Below are 21,525 nucleotides of genomic sequence, written 5' to 3'. Positions count from 1 at the left end.
TTGCATCTATCACTAGCATCAGTGGAAATACCACATCAGAATAAATAGAGTATAATTGGTTTGACAAATAACTGATGCATTTATGACTGTGGTTTAATCGCATCAAGAATAAATACGGACATCTGATTAGTTTCAGATACTTATGATATAATCAAGCAAGTGATAATAGCAACCTATTGATATATTTAATCTGAATTTCTCACCCTTTTCATATATCATAGAGCATGAAAAAGTGACCTATTCCAGCGGCTCATCCCTACCACTAATTATATAGCAAGTGGCCCCCCCGAGTTTGCAGAGAAGCAACAAATATCAGTTTTGAAGTCTTTCATTTAGCCCAGTGGTGTATCAAACCAACACATGTTTAAAAAGAAACTTGTAAATGCATTTGACACGCGATCATCACGGTAAAGAAAATACTAATGGCAAAATGATATACTCAAAAAATGGAAAACAACTGTCATGATCTTAACTTGATACATCATACAAGCATTTCGTATATGTCGTCTGTCTGCTAGGTAACGAACATGACATATTCCCGAATATGACTGTTATACCTAGTGCATTGCTATACGGTGTGTCTCGGTATTTTATATATCCAACAATCATGTATTTATTTTTTGTTTCTTTTATGGTTTCGGGTGAATAATGTGTCATATCTCATCGTTTGTAGTCTAAATAATTATAAAATAGCCTTTCAATACCATCATTGTCGTTAAAATGTTTTGGACTGGTGTTGTGATTATAACTGACTGAAGTTTGATATACATATTCGTTACACAAGTACGTCACTGTGTGTGGCGTCTGTTGTTGATAGAAGATATATGATCGTTGTTATGTGGTTTGCATGTTGTGTCGACTATTATATTATTCGTTAGTGCGTTTCTTTGTGATGAGTGTTCTTGCGTGTTTGTATGTTGTATTTCTGTCACAAAGTGTTGTCATTTTAGCGATTTGTTTTTAACATTGCCCTTGGAACAGTATACCTAACGGTATATGTTCCTGCATTGCCATAAAAGCGGAAGTTTGGCTAGTAATAAAACCAGGTTCAAACACAGCATTTTTTTCTGAAAATGTCCTGTACTAAGTCAAAAATATGGCAGTTGTTAGTTTCTATGTATGTTTGTGTTTGTTTTTTTGTATGATATTTGAACACCGGTGTAATATCCTAACTTTAATTTAAAGGTGTCATACCACCAATTAAAAGTCCCTATCTGTTCAACCAAATTTTGCAATTTTCACAGCTTTCTAAATATTTTACCTTAAGTTTAACTTCATAGAAACTAGGTATATCCTGAATTGTACAGGTGTCACCTTTCTGCATGCCAATTTTCAACATACATTCAAAATCATATAAAAAAGCAGAGAGCTTCCGAAAGGAGGTACCACTAAAAATAACCCCTTGTTTTCTGGAAATCTTAAATCAGTATACTATGGAGCGCATTAATCCTCAATTTTTAATGCAAACTCATAGACAGGTAAATTTTGGCTCAAAATGGTCTTAATATATTTCTCTTTCAACAAAACTTTCATTTCTGCAAATTTGTTTGTTAGTTTAGGTGAACAATGACATCAAATGCACTTTTTTTTTGTCAGAGTAGGCCTACTTTCACATACGTTCTAAATTTGAGGGAGTAATTGGTGGTATGACACCTAAAATTGATCCGGAATATATGTCCGTCATTTCATTCCGTATGTTACTATGTACAATGTTTAACACAGTTATCTACCTTGATTAAAGTATGGCCACAGACCACAATTAATTCCTCTATCAGTTCTTTATAACCTTTTGCATCATTAAAAAAATTGCACCATGCACTTTTGTCCAATTTTTTGTGTGTGTAATGTATTGTCCTAGTCCAAATATATATCCAAAATTCAGAAAGATTGAAGCAATCACTTTTACAAATTTAGCCAATACACATCCATACCCCTATTGACAAGTCAAGAGATGTTCCGAAAACTGTAAATATCACTTTTTTGCACTTGACCTAATCACTCATTCCATATCAAAATCAGTTAAAATACAACCTCCAAAAATTTATTTGACCTCTCTTCTTTCATTTCCACCCAAAAAGATTTAAGGAATGAGTGAGGAAAGGAAAGAAAAAAAATTAAGGAAAAATACACTCTAATTAAAAGGAACTATATTCGTGGACAACGAAAAGCGGTGTCATTAATTGTGGTCTTGGGCCTATTAGGGGCCTAAAACTTGACCAATTCTAACTAGATATCATTGAGATGGGAGCCATCTCTGTGGGCCCCGCTGTGAATAATGTGCATTAAAAAATTGTTGCATTAAAAAATTGTATCTTTACCATAGGACATGGGTTTGTCAACTGAAATCAAAGTTTTTGACCTTGACCTTTGACCTAGGAAGTTGTAAATAAATTATGACACACCCTTTGGTGTTGGTTTATAAACATGTCAAGTATAAACTTTGAAATGATAACGGTTCTCAAGATATAGAGCAGACATGATCTTTACCATAGGACATGGGGTTGTCAACTGAAACCAAAGTTTTTGACCTTGACCTTTGACCTAGGAAGTTGCACATAAATTATGACACACCCTTTGGTGTTGGTTTATATACATGTCAAGTATAAACTTTGAAATGATAACGGTTCTCAAGATATAGAGCGGACACAATCTTTACCATAGGACATGGGGTTGTCAACTGAAACCAAAGTTTTTGACCTTGAACTTTGCCCTAGGCAGTCGTTCATAAATTATGACACACCCTCTGGTGTTGGTTCATATACATGTCAAGTATAAACTTTGAAATCATAACGGTTCTCAAGATATAGAGCGGACACGATCTTCACCACAGGACACAGGGTTGTCAACTGAAATTAAAGTTTTTGACCTTGACCTTTGACCTAGGAAGTTTTACATACATCATGACACACCCTCTGGTGTTGGTTAAAATGGATGTCAAGTTTAAACTTTGAAATCATAACGGTTCTCAAGATATAGAGCGGACACGATCTTCACCACAGGACACAGGGTTGTCAACTGAAACCAAAGTTTTTGACCTTGACCTTTGACCTAGGAAGTTTTACATACATCATGACACACCCTCTGGTGTTGGTTAAAATGGATGTCAAGTATAAACTTTGAAATCATAACGGTTTTTAAGATATAGAGCGGACACAAAGTTAAAGTGTTACGGACGGACGGACGGACGGACGGACGGACGGACAGACGGACGGACGGACGGACGGACGGTACGACGGACGGACGGACAGACGGACGGACGGACGGACAGACTGATCACTATAGGGCGACCCGCCTTAGTCGGCGGGGCCCTAATAAAACTTGGCATGATTCAAGCTTAGTATATTATAAAACAGGTTACAAAGTTTCAAAGCCATATGATACCAAATAAAAAAAATGTGGCATTTTTTATATCTGAATTTTGGGTGCTGAATTGTGGCGTTGAATTGGAACAATTAAAACTATCAAATTTGAGCTTCTAAAAACCAAAAGATACCAAAACTAACACTTTTTAATGTCTCTATGTATAAGTTAACATCTATTTAAAGCAACAGAAAGCATATTTCATGTATCAGACTTATGCAAAATGGCCAGAAGTTAATTTTATATGAGCCTGTGCCAAAAAATAGAGGTTTTCAATTAGGGTGAGGCCTTATATCAAATGTAATATTTTTCACTTACCACAATTTTCTGAAGTTGTTAAGTTATCAAACAAACTTTAACAGGTTATAAATGTACTTTTGATGGAAATATAAGTTTCAAATAGCATAACGCATGTGGATAAAATGGTCTTTAGCAATGTTATGCTTAAAAAAACAGATTGCCAGTTTAGGCCGTTCCCCACATTTGCATATTTAAAAGCATATAAATGATATGGGAGATGGAGATATACTTCTTTTTGCTAAAATCTGTGCTCAGATATGATAAAACATGGAGCCTGGATGTAACAAGACTGTCACTTTCAACTATATATACAGACAGTATGGTCTGATGCAAAGTTTAATAACTTTACTGTTTAAAAACTGAATGAAATGTCAGCCTCAAAAGGCCAATATTTAAACCACTAGCTATCCAACAGAAGAAAGTAAAGGTAGTCTGTAAAACAGAAATGGTTAAGCAACCAGTAATAAGTGTTTTTGATGTAGGTTCAGTGCAATCTGTTTTGGAATACAACTTTTAAGTGCATAGAACTTCACATTTCACCTGCTGCGTATACTGACCGTTAGACTTAGACTATTAAAACAGCACATTTTGCACTCTTTTTATGTTTTTATCTACTTTTTTTTGTGTTCAGAGTTCACAAATAAGTTAAACAACTGAAATAAATACCACAAACACAAATAGATATCAGAAAACAACTGTCAGAGAGAAATTAAGCATGCTGTTTTTGAAAAAATAGTGAAAAAAGTGAAAAAGCTACATTTTAGGCATTTAACCTGAAAAGTGACTTTTTCACAAAATTTCTATCAAATGAAAGTGAAAATCATTTCTTCTCATATAGTTTGACAAATCAATACCAATAGATCATTCAGAAAAGATGCCAAAGTAAAAATTCTAAATTTGCTGAAATGGTGACCTCTTAGGCCACAGACCACAATTAATTCCTCTATCAGTTCTTTATAACCTTTTGCATCATTAAAAAAATTGCACCATGCACTTTTGTCCAATTTTTTGTGTGTGTAATGTATTGTCCTAGTCCAAATATATATCCAAAATTCAGAAAGATTGAAGCAATCACTTTTACAAATTTAGCCAATACACATCCATACCCCTATTGACAAGTCAAGAGATGTTCCGAAAACTGTAAATATCACTTTTTTGCACTTGACCTAATCACTCATTCCATATCAAAATCAGTTAAAATACAACCTCCAAAAATTTATTTGACCTCTCTTCTTTCATTTCCACCCAAAAAGATTTAAGGAATGAGTGAGGAAAGGAAAGAAAAAAAATTAAGGAAAAATACACTCTAATTAAAAGGAACTATATTCGTGGACAACGAAAAGCGGTGTCATTAATTGTGGTCTTGGGCCTATTAGGGGCCTAAAACTTGACCAATTCTAACTAGATATCATTGAGATGGGAGCCATCTCTGTGGGCCCCGCTGTGAATAATGTGCATTAAAAAATTGTTGCATTAAAAAATTGTATCTTTACCATAGGACATGGGTTTGTCAACTGAAATCAAAGTTTTTGACCTTGACCTTTGACCTAGGAAGTTGTAAATAAATTATGACACACCCTTTGGTGTTGGTTTATAAACATGTCAAGTATAAACTTTGAAATGATAACGGTTCTCAAGATATAGAGCAGACATGATCTTTACCATAGGACATGGGGTTGTCAACTGAAACCAAAGTTTTTGACCTTGACCTTTGACCTAGGAAGTTGCACATAAATTATGACACACCCTTTTGTGTTGGTTTATATACATGTCAAGTATAAACTTTGAAATGATAACGGTTCTCAAGATATAGAGCGGACACGATCTTCACCACAGGACATGGGGTTGTCAACTGAAACCAAAGTTTTTGACCTTGAACTTTGCCCTAGGAAGTTTTACATACATCATGACACACCCTCTGGTGTTGGTTAAAATGGATGTCAAGTTTAAACTTTGAAATCATAACGGTTCTCAAGATATAGAGCGGACACGATCTTCACCACAGGACACAGGGTTGTCAACTGAAACCAAAGTTTTTGACCTTGACCTTTGACCTAGGAAGTTTTACATACATCATGACACACCCTCTGGTGTTGGTTAAAATGGATGTCAAGTATAAACTTTGAAATCATAACGGTTTTTAAGATATAGAGCGGACACAAAGTTAAAGTGTTACGGACGGACGGACGGACGGACGGACGGACGGACAGACGGACGGACGGACGGACGGACGGTACGACGGACGGACGGACAGACGGACGGACGGACGGACAGACTGATCACTATAGGGCGACCCGCCTTAGTCGGCGGGGCCCTAATAAAACTTGGCATGATTCAAGCTTAGTATATTATAAAACAGGTTACAAAGTTTCAAAGCCATATGATACCAAATAAAAAAAATGTGGCATTTTTTATATCTGAATTTTGGGTGCTGAATTGTGGCGTTGAATTGGAACAATTAAAACTATCAAATTTGAGCTTCTAAAAACCAAAAGATACCAAAACTAACACTTTTTAATGTCTCTATGTATAAGTTAACATCTATTTAAAGCAACAGAAAGCATATTTCATGTATCAGACTTATGCAAAATGGCCAGAAGTTAATTTTATATGAGCCTGTGCCAAAAAATAGAGGTTTTCAATTAGGGTGAGGCCTTATATCAAATGTAATATTTTTCACTTACCACAATTTTCTGAAGTTGTTAAGTTATCAAACAAACTTTAACAGGTTATAAATGTACTTTTGATGGAAATATAAGTTTCAAATAGCATAACGCATGTGGATAAAATGGTCTTTAGCAATGTTATGCTTAAAAAAACAGATTGCCAGTTTAGGCCGTTCCCCACATTTGCATATTTAAAAGCATATAAATGATATGGGAGATGGAGATATACTTCTTTTTGCTAAAATCTGTGCTCAGATATGATAAAACATGGAGCCTGGATGTAACAAGACTGTCACTTTCAACTATATATACAGACAGTATGGTCTGATGCAAAGTTTAATAACTTTACTGTTTAAAAACTGAATGAAATGTCAGCCTCAAAAGGCCAATATTTAAACCACTAGCTATCCAACAGAAGAAAGTAAAGGTAGTCTGTAAAACAGAAATGGTTAAGCAACCAGTAATAAGTGTTTTTGATGTAGGTTCAGTGCAATCTGTTTTGGAATACAACTTTTAAGTGCATAGAACTTCACATTTCACCTGCTGCGTATACTGACCGTTAGACTTAGACTATTAAAACAGCACATTTTGCACTCTTTTTATGTTTTTATCTACTTTTTTTTGTGTTCAGAGTTCACAAATAAGTTAAACAACTGAAATAAATACCACAAACACAAATAGATATCAGAAAACAACTGTCAGAGAGAAATTAAGCATGCTGTTTTTGAAAAAATAGTGAAAAAAGTGAAAAAGCTACATTTTAGGCATTTAACCTGAAAAGTGACTTTTTCACAAAATTTCTATCAAATGAAAGTGAAAATCATTTCTTCTCATATAGTTTGACAAATCAATACCAATAGATCATTCAGAAAAGATGCCAAAGTAAAAATTCTAAATTTGCTGAAATGGTGACCTCTTAGGCCACAGACCACAATTAATTCCTCTATCAGTTCTTTATAACCTTTTGCATCATTAAAAAAATTGCACCATGCACTTTTGTCCAATTTTTTGTGTGTGTAATGTATTGTCCTAGTCCAAATATATATCCAAAATTCAGAAAGATTGAAGCAATCACTTTTACAAATTTAGCCAATACACATCCATACCCCTATTGACAAGTCAAGAGATGTTCCGAAAACTGTAAATATCACTTTTTTGCACTTGACCTAATCACTCATTCCATATCAAAATCAGTTAAAATACAACCTCCAAAAATTTATTTGACCTCTCTTCTTTCATTTCCACCCAAAAAGATTTAAGGAATGAGTGAGGAAAGGAAAGAAAAAAAATTAAGGAAAAATACACTCTAATTAAAAGGAACTATATTCGTGGACAACGAAAAGCGGTGTCATTAATTGTGGTCTTGGGCCTATTAGGGGCCTAAAACTTGACCAATTCTAACTAGATATCATTGAGATGGGAGCCATCTCTGTGGGCCCCGCTGTGAATAATGTGCATTAAAAAATTGTTGCATTAAAAAATTGTATCTTTACCATAGGACATGGGTTTGTCAACTGAAATCAAAGTTTTTGACCTTGACCTTTGACCTAGGAAGTTGTAAATAAATTATGACACACCCTTTGGTGTTGGTTTATAAACATGTCAAGTATAAACTTTGAAATGATAACGGTTCTCAAGATATAGAGCAGACATGATCTTTACCATAGGACATGGGGTTGTCAACTGAAACCAAAGTTTTTGACCTTGACCTTTGACCTAGGAAGTTGCACATAAATTATGACACACCCTTTGGTGTTGGTTTATATACATGTCAAGTATAAACTTTGAAATGATAACGGTTCTCAAGATATAGAGCGGACACAATCTTTACCATAGGACATGGGGTTGTCAACTGAAACCAAAGTTTTTGACCTTGAACTTTGCCCTAGGCAGTCGTTCATAAATTATGACACACCCTCTGGTGTTGGTTCATATACATGTCAAGTATAAACTTTGAAATCATAACGGTTCTCAAGATATAGAGCGGACACGATCTTCACCACAGGACACAGGGTTGTCAACTGAAATTAAAGTTTTTGACCTTGACCTTTGACCTAGGAAGTTTTACATACATCATGACACACCCTCTGGTGTTGGTTAAAATGGATGTCAAGTTTAAACTTTGAAATCATAACGGTTCTCAAGATATAGAGCGGACACGATCTTCACCACAGGACACAGGGTTGTCAACTGAAACCAAGGTTTTTGACCTTGACCTTTGACCTAGGAAGTTTTACATACATCATGACACACCCTCTGGTGTTGGTTAAAATGGATGTCAAGTATAAACTTTGAAATCATAACGGTTTTTAAGATATAGAGCGGACACAAAGTTAAAGTGTTACGGACGGACGGACGGACGGACGGACGGACGGACGGACAGACGGACGGACGGACGGACAGACTGATCACTATAGGGCGACCCGCCTTAGTCGGCGGGGCCCTAATAAAACTTGGCATGATTCAAGCTTAGTATATTATAAAACAGGTTACAAAGTTTCAAAGCCATATGATACCAAATAAAAAAAATGTGGCATTTTTTATATCTGAATTTTGGGTGCTGAATTGTGGCGTTGAATTGGAACAATTAAAACTATCAAATTTGAGCTTCTAAAAACCAAAAGATACCAAAACTAACACTTTTTAATGTCTCTATGTATAAGTTAACATCTATTTAAAGCAACAGAAAGCATATTTCATGTATCAGACTTATGCAAAATGGCCAGAAGTTAATTTTATATGAGCCTGTGCCAAAAAATAGAGGTTTTCAATTAGGGTGAGGCCTTATATCAAATGTAATATTTTTCACTTACCACAATTTTCTGAAGTTGTTAAGTTATCAAACAAACTTTAACAGGTTATAAATGTACTTTTGATGGAAATATAAGTTTCAAATAGCATAACGCATGTGGATAAAATGGTCTTTAGCAATGTTATGCTTAAAAAAACAGATTGCCAGTTTAGGCCGTTCCCCACATTTGCATATTTAAAAGCATATAAATGATATGGGAGATGGAGATATACTTCTTTTTGCTAAAATCTGTGCTCAGATATGATAAAACATGGAGCCTGGATGTAACAAGACTGTCACTTTCAACTATATATACAGACAGTATGGTCTGATGCAAAGTTTAATAACTTTACTGTTTAAAAACTGAATGAAATGTCAGCCTCAAAAGGCCAATATTTAAACCACTAGCTATCCAACAGAAGAAAGTAAAGGTAGTCTGTAAAACAGAAATGGTTAAGCAACCAGTAATAAGTGTTTTTGATGTAGGTTCAGTGCAATCTGTTTTGGAATACATTTTTTAAGTGCATAGAACTTCACATTTCACCTGCTGCGTATACTGACCGTTAGACTTAGACTATTAAAACAGCACATTTTGCACTCTTTTTATGTTTTTATCTACTTTTTTTTGTGTTCAGAGTTCACAAATAAGTTAAACAACTGAAATAAATACCACAAACACAAATAGATATCAGAAAACAACTGTCAGAGAGAAATTAAGCATGCTGTTTTTGAAAAAATAGTGAAAAAAGTGAAAAAGCTACATTTTAGGCATTTAACCTGAAAAGTGACTTTTTCACAAAATTTCTATCAAATGAAAGTGAAAATCATTTCTTCTCATATAGTTTGACAAATCAATACCAATAGATCATTCAGAAAAGATGCCAAAGTAAAAATTCTAAATTTGCTGAAATGTTGACCTCTTAGGCCACAGACCACAATTAATTCCTCTATCAGTTCTTTATAACCTTTTGCATCATTAAAAAAATTGCACCATGCACTTTTGTCCAATTTTTTGTGTGTGTAATGTATTGTCCTAGTCCAAATATATATCCAAAATTCAGAAAGATTGAAGCAATCACTTTTACAAATTTAGCCAATACACATCCATACCCCTATTGACAAGTCAAGAGATGTTCCGAAAACTGTAAATATCACTTTTTTGCACTTGACCTAATCACTCATTCCATATCAAAATCAGTTAAAATACAACCTCCAAAAATTTATTTGACCTCTCTTCTTTCATTTCCACCCAAAAAGATTTAAGGAATGAGTGAGGAAAGGAAAGAAAAAAAATTAAGGAAAAATACACTCTAATTAAAAGGAACTATATTCGTGGACAACGAAAAGCGGTGTCATTAATTGTGGTCTTGGGCCTATTAGGGGCCTAAAACTTGACCAATTCTAACTAGATATCATTGAGATGGGAGCCATCTCTGTGGGCCCCGCTGTGAATAATGTGCATTAAAAAATTGTTGCATTAAAAAATTGTATCTTTACCATAGGACATGGGTTTGTCAACTGAAATCAAAGTTTTTGACCTTGACCTTTGACCTAGGAAGTTGTAAATAAATTATGACACACCCTTTGGTGTTGGTTTATAAACATGTCAAGTATAAACTTTGAAATGATAACGGTTCTCAAGATATAGAGCAGACATGATCTTTACCATAGGACATGGGGTTGTCAACTGAAACCAAAGTTTTTGACCTTGACCTTTGACCTAGGAAGTTGCACATAAATTATGACACACCCTTTGGTGTTGGTTTATATACATGTCAAGTATAAACTTTGAAATGATAACGGTTCTCAAGATATAGAGCGGACACAATCTTTACCATAGGACATGGGGTTGTCAACTGAAACCAAAGTTTTTGACCTTGAACTTTGCCCTAGGCAGTCGTTCATAAATTATGACACACCCTCTGGTGTTGGTTCATATACATGTCAAGTATAAACTTTGAAATCATAACGGTTCTCAAGATATAGAGCGGACACGATCTTCACCACAGGACACAGGGTTGTCAACTGAAATTAAAGTTTTTGACCTTGACCTTTGACCTAGGAAGTTTTACATACATCATGACACACCCTCTGGTGTTGGTTAAAATGGATGTCAAGTTTAAACTTTGAAATCATAACGGTTCTCAAGATATAGAGCGGACACGATCTTCACCACAGGACACAGGGTTGTCAACTGAAACCAAAGTTTTTGACCTTGACCTTTGACCTAGGAAGTTTTACATACATCATGACACACCCTCTGGTGTTGGTTAAAATGGATGTCAAGTATAAACTTTGAAATCATAACGGTTTTTAAGATATAGAGCGGACACAAAGTTAAAGTGTTACGGACGGACGGACGGACGGACGGACGGACGGACAGACGGACGGACGGACGGACGGTACGACGGACGGACGGACAGACGGACGGACGGACGGACAGACTGATCACTATAGGGCGACCCGCCTTAGTCGGCGGGGCCCTAATAAAACTTGGCATGATTCAAGCTTAGTATATTATAAAACAGGTTACAAAGTTTCAAAGCCATATGATACCAAATAAAAAAAATGTGGCATTTTTTATATCTGAATTTTGGGTGCTGAATTGTGGCGTTGAATTGGAACAATTAAAACTATCAAATTTGAGCTTCTAAAAACCAAAAGATACCAAAACTAACACTTTTTAATGTCTCTATGTATAAGTTAACATCTATTTAAAGCAACAGAAAGCATATTTCATGTATCAGACTTATGCAAAATGGCCAGAAGTTAATTTTATATGAGCCTGTGCCAAAAAATAGAGGTTTTCAATTAGGGTGAGGCCTTATATCAAATGTAATATTTTTCACTTACCACAATTTTCTGAAGTTGTTAAGTTATCAAACAAACTTTAACAGGTTATAAATGTACTTTTGATGGAAATATAAGTTTCAAATAGCATAACGCATGTGGATAAAATGGTCTTTAGCAATGTTATGCTTAAAAAAACAGATTGCCAGTTTAGGCCGTTCCCCACATTTGCATATTTAAAAGCATATAAATGATATGGGAGATGGAGATATACTTCTTTTTGCTAAAATCTGTGCTCAGATATGATAAAACATGGAGCCTGGATGTAACAAGACTGTCACTTTCAACTATATATACAGACAGTATGGTCTGATGCAAAGTTTAATAACTTTACTGTTTAAAAACTGAATGAAATGTCAGCCTCAAAAGGCCAATATTTAAACCACTAGCTATCCAACAGAAGAAAGTAAAGGTAGTCTGTAAAACAGAAATGGTTAAGCAACCAGTAATAAGTGTTTTTGATGTAGGTTCAGTGCAATCTGTTTTGGAATACAACTTTTAAGTGCATAGAACTTCACATTTCACCTGCTGCGTATACTGACCGTTAGACTTAGACTATTAAAACAGCACATTTTGCACTCTTTTTATGTTTTTATCTACTTTTTTTTGTGTTCAGAGTTCACAAATAAGTTAAACAACTGAAATAAATACCACAAACACAAATAGATATCAGAAAACAACTGTCAGAGAGAAATTAAGCATGCTGTTTTTGAAAAAATAGTGAAAAAAGTGAAAAAGCTACATTTTAGGCATTTAACCTGAAAAGTGACTTTTTCACAAAATTTCTATCAAATGAAAGTGAAAATCATTTCTTCTCATATAGTTTGACAAATCAATACCAATAGATCATTCAGAAAAGATGCCAAAGTAAAAATTCTAAATTTGCTGAAATGTTGACCTCTTAGGCCACAGACCACAATTAATTCCTCTATCAGTTCTTTATAACCTTTTGCATCATTAAAAAAATTGCACCATGCACTTTTGTCCAATTTTTTGTGTGTGTAATGTATTGTCCTAGTCCAAATATATATCCAAAATTCAGAAAGATTGAAGCAATCACTTTTACAAATTTAGCCAATACACATCCATACCCCTATTGACAAGTCAAGAGATGTTCCGAAAACTGTAAATATCACTTTTTTGCACTTGACCTAATCACTCATTCCATATCAAAATCAGTTAAAATACAACCTCCAAAAATTTATTTGACCTCTCTTCTTTCATTTCCACCCAAAAAGATTTAAGGAATGAGTGAGGAAAGGAAAGAAAAAAAATTAAGGAAAAATACACTCTAATTAAAAGGAACTATATTCGTGGACAACGAAAAGCGGTGTCATTAATTGTGGTCTTGGGCCTATTAGGGGCCTAAAACTTGACCAATTCTAACTAGATATCATTGAGATGGGAGCCATCTCTGTGGGCCCCGCTGTGAATAATGTGCATTAAAAAATTGTTGCATTAAAAAATTGTATCTTTACCATAGGACATGGGTTTGTCAACTGAAATCAAAGTTTTTGACCTTGACCTTTGACCTAGGAAGTTGTAAATAAATTATGACACACCCTTTGGTGTTGGTTTATAAACATGTCAAGTATAAACTTTGAAATGATAACGGTTCTCAAGATATAGAGCAGACATGATCTTTACCATAGGACATGGGGTTGTCAACTGAAACCAAAGTTTTTGACCTTGACCTTTGACCTAGGAAGTTGCACATAAATTATGACACACCCTTTGGTGTTGGTTTATATACATGTCAAGTATAAACTTTGAAATGATAACGGTTCTCAAGATATAGAGCGGACACAATCTTTACCATAGGACATGGGGTTGTCAACTGAAACCAAAGTTTTTGACCTTGAACTTTGCCCTAGGCAGTCGTTCATAAATTATGACACACCCTCTGGTGTTGGTTCATATACATGTCAAGTATAAACTTTGAAATCATAACGGTTCTCAAGATATAGAGCGGACACGATCTTCACCACAGGACACAGGGTTGTCAACTGAAATTAAAGTTTTTGACCTTGACCTTTGACCTAGGAAGTTTTACATACATCATGACACACCCTCTGGTGTTGGTTAAAATGGATGTCAAGTTTAAACTTTGAAATCATAACGGTTCTCAAGATATAGAGCGGACACGATCTTCACCACAGGACACAGGGTTGTCAACTGAAACCAAAGTTTTTGACCTTGACCTTTGACCTAGGAAGTTTTACATACATCATGACACACCCTCTGGTGTTGGTTAAAATGGATGTCAAGTATAAACTTTGAAATCATAACGGTTTTTAAGATATAGAGCGGACACAAAGTTAAAGTGTTACGGACGGACGGACGGACGGACGGACGGACAGACGGACGGACGGACGGACGGACGGTACGACGGACGGACGGACAGACGGACGGACGGACGGACAGACTGATCACTATAGGGCGACCCGCCTTAGTCGGCGGGGCCCTAATAAAACTTGGCATGATTCAAGCTTAGTATATTATAAAACAGGTTACAAAGTTTCAAAGCCATATGATACCAAATAAAAAAAATGTGGCATTTTTTATATCTGAATTTTGGGTGCTGAATTGTGGCGTTGAATTGGAACAATTAAAACTATCAAATTTGAGCTTCTAAAAACCAAAAGATACCAAAACTAACACTTTTTAATGTCTCTATGTATAAGTTAACATCTATTTAAAGCAACAGAAAGCATATTTCATGTATCAGACTTATGCAAAATGGCCAGAAGTTAATTTTATATGAGCCTGTGCCAAAAAATAGAGGTTTTCAATTAGGGTGAGGCCTTATATCAAATGTAATATTTTTCACTTACCACAATTTTCTGAAGTTGTTAAGTTATCAAACAAACTTTAACAGGTTATAAATGTACTTTTGATGGAAATATAAGTTTCAAATAGCATAACGCATGTGGATAAAATGGTCTTTAGCAATGTTATGCTTAAAAAAACAGATTGCCAGTTTAGGCCGTTCCCCACATTTGCATATTTAAAAGCATATAAATGATATGGGAGATGGAGATATACTTCTTTTTGCTAAAATCTGTGCTCAGATATGATAAAACATGGAGCCTGGATGTAACAAGACTGTCACTTTCAACTATATATACAGACAGTATGGTCTGATGCAAAGTTTAATAACTTTACTGTTTAAAAACTGAATGAAATGTCAGCCTCAAAAGGCCAATATTTAAACCACTAGCTATCCAACAGAAGAAAGTAAAGGTAGTCTGTAAAACAGAAATGGTTAAGCAACCAGTAATAAGTGTTTTTGATGTAGGTTCAGTGCAATCTGTTTTGGAATACAACTTTTAAGTGCATAGAACTTCACATTTCACCTGCTGCGTATACTGACCGTTAGACTTAGACTATTAAAACAGCACATTTTGCACTCTTTTTATGTTTTTATCTACTTTTTTTTGTGTTCAGAGTTCACAAATAAGTTAAACAACTGAAATAAATACCACAAACACAAATAGATATCAGAAAACAACTGTCAGAGAGAAATTAAGCATGCTGTTTTTGAAAAAATAGTGAAAAAAGTGAAAAAGCTACATTTTAGGCATTTAACCTGAAAAGTGACTTTTTCACAAAATTTCTATCAAATGAAAGTGAAAATCATTTCTTCTCATATAGTTTGACAAATCAATACCAATAGATCATTCAGAAAAGATGCCAAAGTAAAAATTCTAAATTTGCTGAAATGTTGACCTCTTAGGCCACAGACCACAATTAATTCCTCTATCAGTTCTTTATAACCTTTTGCATCATTAAAAAAATTGCACCATGCACTTTTGTCCAATTTTTTGTGTGTGTAATGTATTGTCCTAGTCCAAATATATATCCAAAATTCAGAAAGATTGAAGCAATCACTTTTACAAATTTAGCCAATACACATCCATACCCCTATTGACAAGTCAAGAGATGTTCCGAAAACTGTAAATATCACTTTTTTGCACTTGACCTAATCACTCATTCCATATCAAAATCAGTTAAAATACAACCTCCAAAAATTTATTTGACCTCTCTTCTTTCATTTCCACCCAAAAAGATTTAAGGAATGAGTGAGGAAAGGAAAGAAAAAAAATTAAGGAAAAATACACTCTAATTAAAAGGAACTATATTCGTGGACAACGAAAAGCGGTGTCATTAATTGTGGTCTTGGGCCTATTAGGGGCCTAAAACTTGACCAATTCTAACTAGATATCATTGAGATGGGAGCCATCTCTGTGGGCCCCGCTGTGAATAATGTGCATTAAAAAATTGTTGCATTAAAAAATTGTATCTTTACCATAGGACATGGGTTTGTCAACTGAAATCAAAGTTTTTGACCTTGACCTTTGACCTAGGAAGTTGTAAATAAATTATGACACACCCTTTGGTGTTGGTTTATAAACATGTCAAGTATAAACTTTGAAATGATAACGGTTCTCAAGATATAGAGCAGACATGATCTTTACCATAGGACATGGGGTTGTCAACTGAAACCAAAGTTTTTGACCTTGACCTTTGACCTAGGAAGTTGCACATAAATTATGACACACCCTTTGGTGTTGGTTTATATACATGTCAAGTATAAACTTTGAAATGATAACGGTTCTCAAGATATAGAGCGGACACAATCTTTACCATAGGACATGGGGTTGTCAACTGAAACCAAAGTTTTTGACCTTGAACTTTGCCCTAGGCAGTCGTTCATAAATTATGACACACCCTCTGGTGTTGGTTCATATACATGTCAAGTATAAACTTTGAAATCATAACGGTTCTCAAGATATAGAGCGGACACGATCTTCACCACAGGACACAGGGTTGTCAACTGAAATTAAAGTTTTTGACCTTGACCTTTGACCTAGGAAGTTTTACATACATCATGACACACCCTCTGGTGTTGGTTAAAATGGATGTCAAGTTTAAACTTTGAAATCATAACGGTTCTCAAGATATAGAGCGGACACGATCTTCACCACAGGACACAGGGTTGTCAACTGAAACCAAAGTTTTTGACCTTGACCTTTGACCTAGGAAGTTTTACATACATCATGACACACCCTCTGGTGTTGGTTAAAATGGATGTCAAGTATAAACTTTGAAATCATAACGGTTTTTAAGATATAGAGCGGACACAAAGTTAAAGTGTTACGGACGGACGGACGGACGGACGGACGGACGGACAGACGGACGGACGGACGGACGGACGGTACGACGGACGGACGGACAGACGGACGGACGGACGGACAGACTGATCACTATAGGGCGACCCGCCTTAGTCGGCGGGGCCCTAATAAAACTTGGCATGATTCAAGCTTAGTATATTATAAAACAGGTTACAAAGTTTCAAAGCCATATGATACCAAATAAAAAAAATGTGGCATTTTTTATATCTGAATTTTGGGTGCTGAATTGTGGCGTTGAATTGGAACAATTAAAACTATCAAATTTGAGCTTCTAAAAACCAAAAGATACCAAAACTAACACTTTTTAATGTCTCTATGTATAAGTTAACATCTATTTAAAGCAACAGAAAGCATATTTCATGTATCAGACTTATGCAAAATGGCCAGAAGTTAATTTTATATGAGCCTGTGCCAAAAAATAGAGGTTTTCAATTAGGGTGAGGCCTTATATCAAATGTAATATTTTTCACTTACCACAATTTTCTGAAGTTGTTAAGTTATCAAACAAACTTTAACAGGTTATAAATGTACTTTTGATGGAAATATAAGTTTCAAATAGCATAACGCATGTGGATAAAATGGTCTTTAGCAATGTTATGCTTAAAAAAACAGATTGCCAGTTTAGGCCGTTCCCCACATTTGCATATTTAAAAGCATATAAATGATATGGGAGATGGAGATATACTTCTTTTTGCTAAAATCTGTGCTCAGATATGATAAAACATGGAGCCTGGATGTAACAAGACTGTCACTTTCAACTATATATACAGACAGTATGGTCTGATGCAAAGTTTAATAACTTTACTGTTTAAAAACTGAATGAAATGTCAGCCTCAAAAGGCCAATATTTAAACCACTAGCTATCCAACAGAAGAAAGTAAAGGTAGTCTGTAAAACAGAAATGGTTAAGCAACCAGTAATAAGTGTTTTTGATGTAGGTTCAGTGCAATCTGTTTTGGAATACAACTTTTAAGTGCATAGAACTTCACATTTCACCTGCTGCGTATACTGACCGTTAGACTTAGACTATTAAAACAGCACATTTTGCACTCTTTTTATGTTTTTATCTACTTTTTTTTGTGTTCAGAGTTCACAAATAAGTTAAACAACTGAAATAAATACCACAAACACAAATAGATATCAGAAAACAACTGTCAGAGAGAAATTAAGCATGCTGTTTTTGAAAAAATAGTGAAAAAAGTGAAAAAGCTACATTTTAGGCATTTAACCTGAAAAGTGACTTTTTCACAAAATTTCTATCAAATGAAAGTGAAAATCATTTCTTCTCATATAGTTTGACAAATCAATACCAATAGATCATTCAGAAAAGATGCCAAAGTAAAAATTCTAAATTTGCTGAAATGTTGACCTCTTAGGCCACAGACCACAATTAATTCCTCTATCAGTTCTTTATAACCTTTTGCATCATTAAAAAAATTGCACCATGCACTTTTGTCCAATTTTTTGTGTGTGTAATGTATTGTCCTAGTCCAAATATATATCCAAAATTCAGAAAGATTGAAGCAATCACTTTTACAAATTTAGCCAATACACATCCATACCCCTATTGACAAGTCAAGAGATGTTCCGAAAACTGTAAATATCACTTTTTTGCACTTGACCTAATCACTCATTCCATATCAAAATCAGTTAAAATACAACCTCCAAAAATTTATTTGACCTCTCTTCTTTCATTTCCACCCAAAAAGATTTAAGGAATGAGTGAGGAAAGGAAAGAAAAAAAATTAAGGAAAAATACACTCTAATTAAAAGGAACTATATTCGTGGACAACGAAAAGCGGTGTCATTAATTGTGGTCTTGGGCCTATTAGGGGCCTAAAACTTGACCAATTCTAACTAGATATCATTGAGATGGGAGCCATCTCTGTGGGCCCCGCTGTGAATAATGTGCATTAAAAAATTGTTGCATTAAAAAATTGTATCTTTACCATAGGACATGGGTTTGTCAACTGAAATCAAAGTTTTTGACCTTGACCTTTGACCTAGGAAGTTGTAAATAAATTATGACACACCCTTTGGTGTTGGTTTATAAACATGTCAAGTATAAACTTTGAAATGATAACGGTTCTCAAGATATAGAGCAGACATGATCTTTACCATAGGACATGGGGTTGTCAACTGAAACCAAAGTTTTTGACCTTGACCTTTGACCTAGGAAGTTGCACATAAATTATGACACACCCTTTGGTGTTGGTTTATATACATGTCAAGTATAAACTTTGAAATGATAACGGTTCTCAAGATATAGAGCGGACACAATCTTTACCATAGGACATGGGGTTGTCAACTGAAACCAAAGTTTTTGACCTTGAACTTTGCCCTAGGCAGTCGTTCATAAATTATGACACACCCTCTGGTGTTGGTTCATATACATGTCAAGTATAAACTTTGAAATCATAACGGTTCTCAAGATATAGAGCGGACACGATCTTCACCACAGGACACAGGGTTGTCAACTGAAATTAAAGTTTTTGACCTTGACCTTTGACCTAGGAAGTTTTACATACATCATGACACACCCTCTGGTGTTGGTTAAAATGGATGTCAAGTTTAAACTTTGAAATCATAACGGTTCTCAAGATATAGAGCGGACACGATCTTCACCACAGGACACAGGGTTGTCAACTGAAACCAAAGTTTTTGACCTTGACCTTTGACCTAGGAAGTTTTACATACATCATGACACACCCTCTGGTGTTGGTTAAAATGGATGTCAAGTATAAACTTTGAAATCATAACGGTTTTTAAGATATAGAGCGGACACAAAGTTAAAGTGTTACGGACGGACGGACGGACGGACGGACGGTACGACGGACGGACGGACGGACAGACTGATCACTATAGGGCGACCCGCCTTAGTCGGCGGGGCCCTAATAAAACTTGGCATGATTCAAGCTTAGTATATTATAAAACAGGTTACAAAGTTTCAAAGCCATATGATACCAAATAAAAAAAATGTGGCATTTTTTATATCTGAATTTTGGGTGCTGAATTGTGGCGTTGAATTGGAACAATTAAAACTATCAAATTTGAGCTTCTAAAAACCAAAAGATACCAAAACTAACACTTTTTAATGTCTCTATGTATAAGTTAACATCTATTTAAAGCAACAGAAAGCATATTTCATGTATCAGACTTATGCAAAATGGCCAGAAGTTAATTTTATATGAGCCTGTGCCAAAAAATAGAGGTTTTCAATTAGGGTGAGGCCTTATATCAAATGTAATATTTTTCACTTACCACAATTTTCTGAAGTTGTTAAGTTATCAAACAAACTTTAACAGGTTATAAATGTACTTTTGATGGAAATATAAGTTTCAAATAGCATAACGCATGTGGATAAAATGGTCTTTAGCAATGTTATGCTTAAAAAAACAGATTGCCAGTTTAGGCCGTTCCCCACATTTGCATATTTAAAAGCATATAAATGATATGGGAGATGGAGATATACTTCTTTTTGCTAAAATCTGTGCTCAGATATGATAAAACATGGAGCCTGGATGTAACAAGACTGTCACTTTCAACTATATATACAGACAGTATGGTCTGATGCAAAGTTTAATAACTTTACTGTTTAAAAACTGAATGAAATGTCAGCCTCAAAAGGCCAATATTTAAACCACTAGCTATCCAACAGAAGAAAGTAAAGGTAGTCTGTAAAACAGAAATGGTTAAGCAACCAGTAATAAGTGTTTTTGATGTAGGTTCAGTGCAATCTGTTTTGGAATACAACTTTTAAGTGCATAGAACTTCACATTTCACCTGCTGCGTATACTGACCGTTAGACTTAGACTATTAAAACAGCACATTTTGCACTCTTTTTATGTTTTTATCTACTTTTTTTTGTGTTCAGAGTTCACAAATAAGTTAAACAACTGAAATAAATACCACAAACACAAATAGATATCAGAAAACAACTGTCAGAGAGAAATTAAGCATGCTGTTTTTGAAAAAATAGTGAAAAAAGTGAAAAAGCTACATTTTAGGCATTTAACCTGAAAAGTGACTTTTTCACAAAATTTCTATCAAATGAAAGTGAAAATCATTTCTTCTCATATAGTTTGACAAATCAATACCAATAGATCATTCAGAAAAGATGCCAAAGTAAAAATTCTAAATTTGCTGAAATGTTGACCTCTTAGGCCACAGACCACAATTAATTCCTCTATCAGTTCTTTATAACCTTTTGCATCATTAAAAAAATTGCACCATGCACTTTTGTCCAATTTTTTGTGTGTGTAATGTATTGTCCTAGTCCAAATATATATCCAAAATTCAGAAAGATTGAAGCAATCACTTTTACAAATTTAGCCAATACACATCCATACCCCTATTGACAAGT

Source organism: Mytilus edulis, chromosome 4 (assembly GCF_963676685.1).
Source record: "Mytilus edulis chromosome 4, xbMytEdul2.2, whole genome shotgun sequence".
Classification (NCBI taxonomy): domain Eukaryota; kingdom Metazoa; phylum Mollusca; class Bivalvia; order Mytilida; family Mytilidae; genus Mytilus; species Mytilus edulis.
This window is presented reverse-complemented; position numbering follows the sequence as displayed.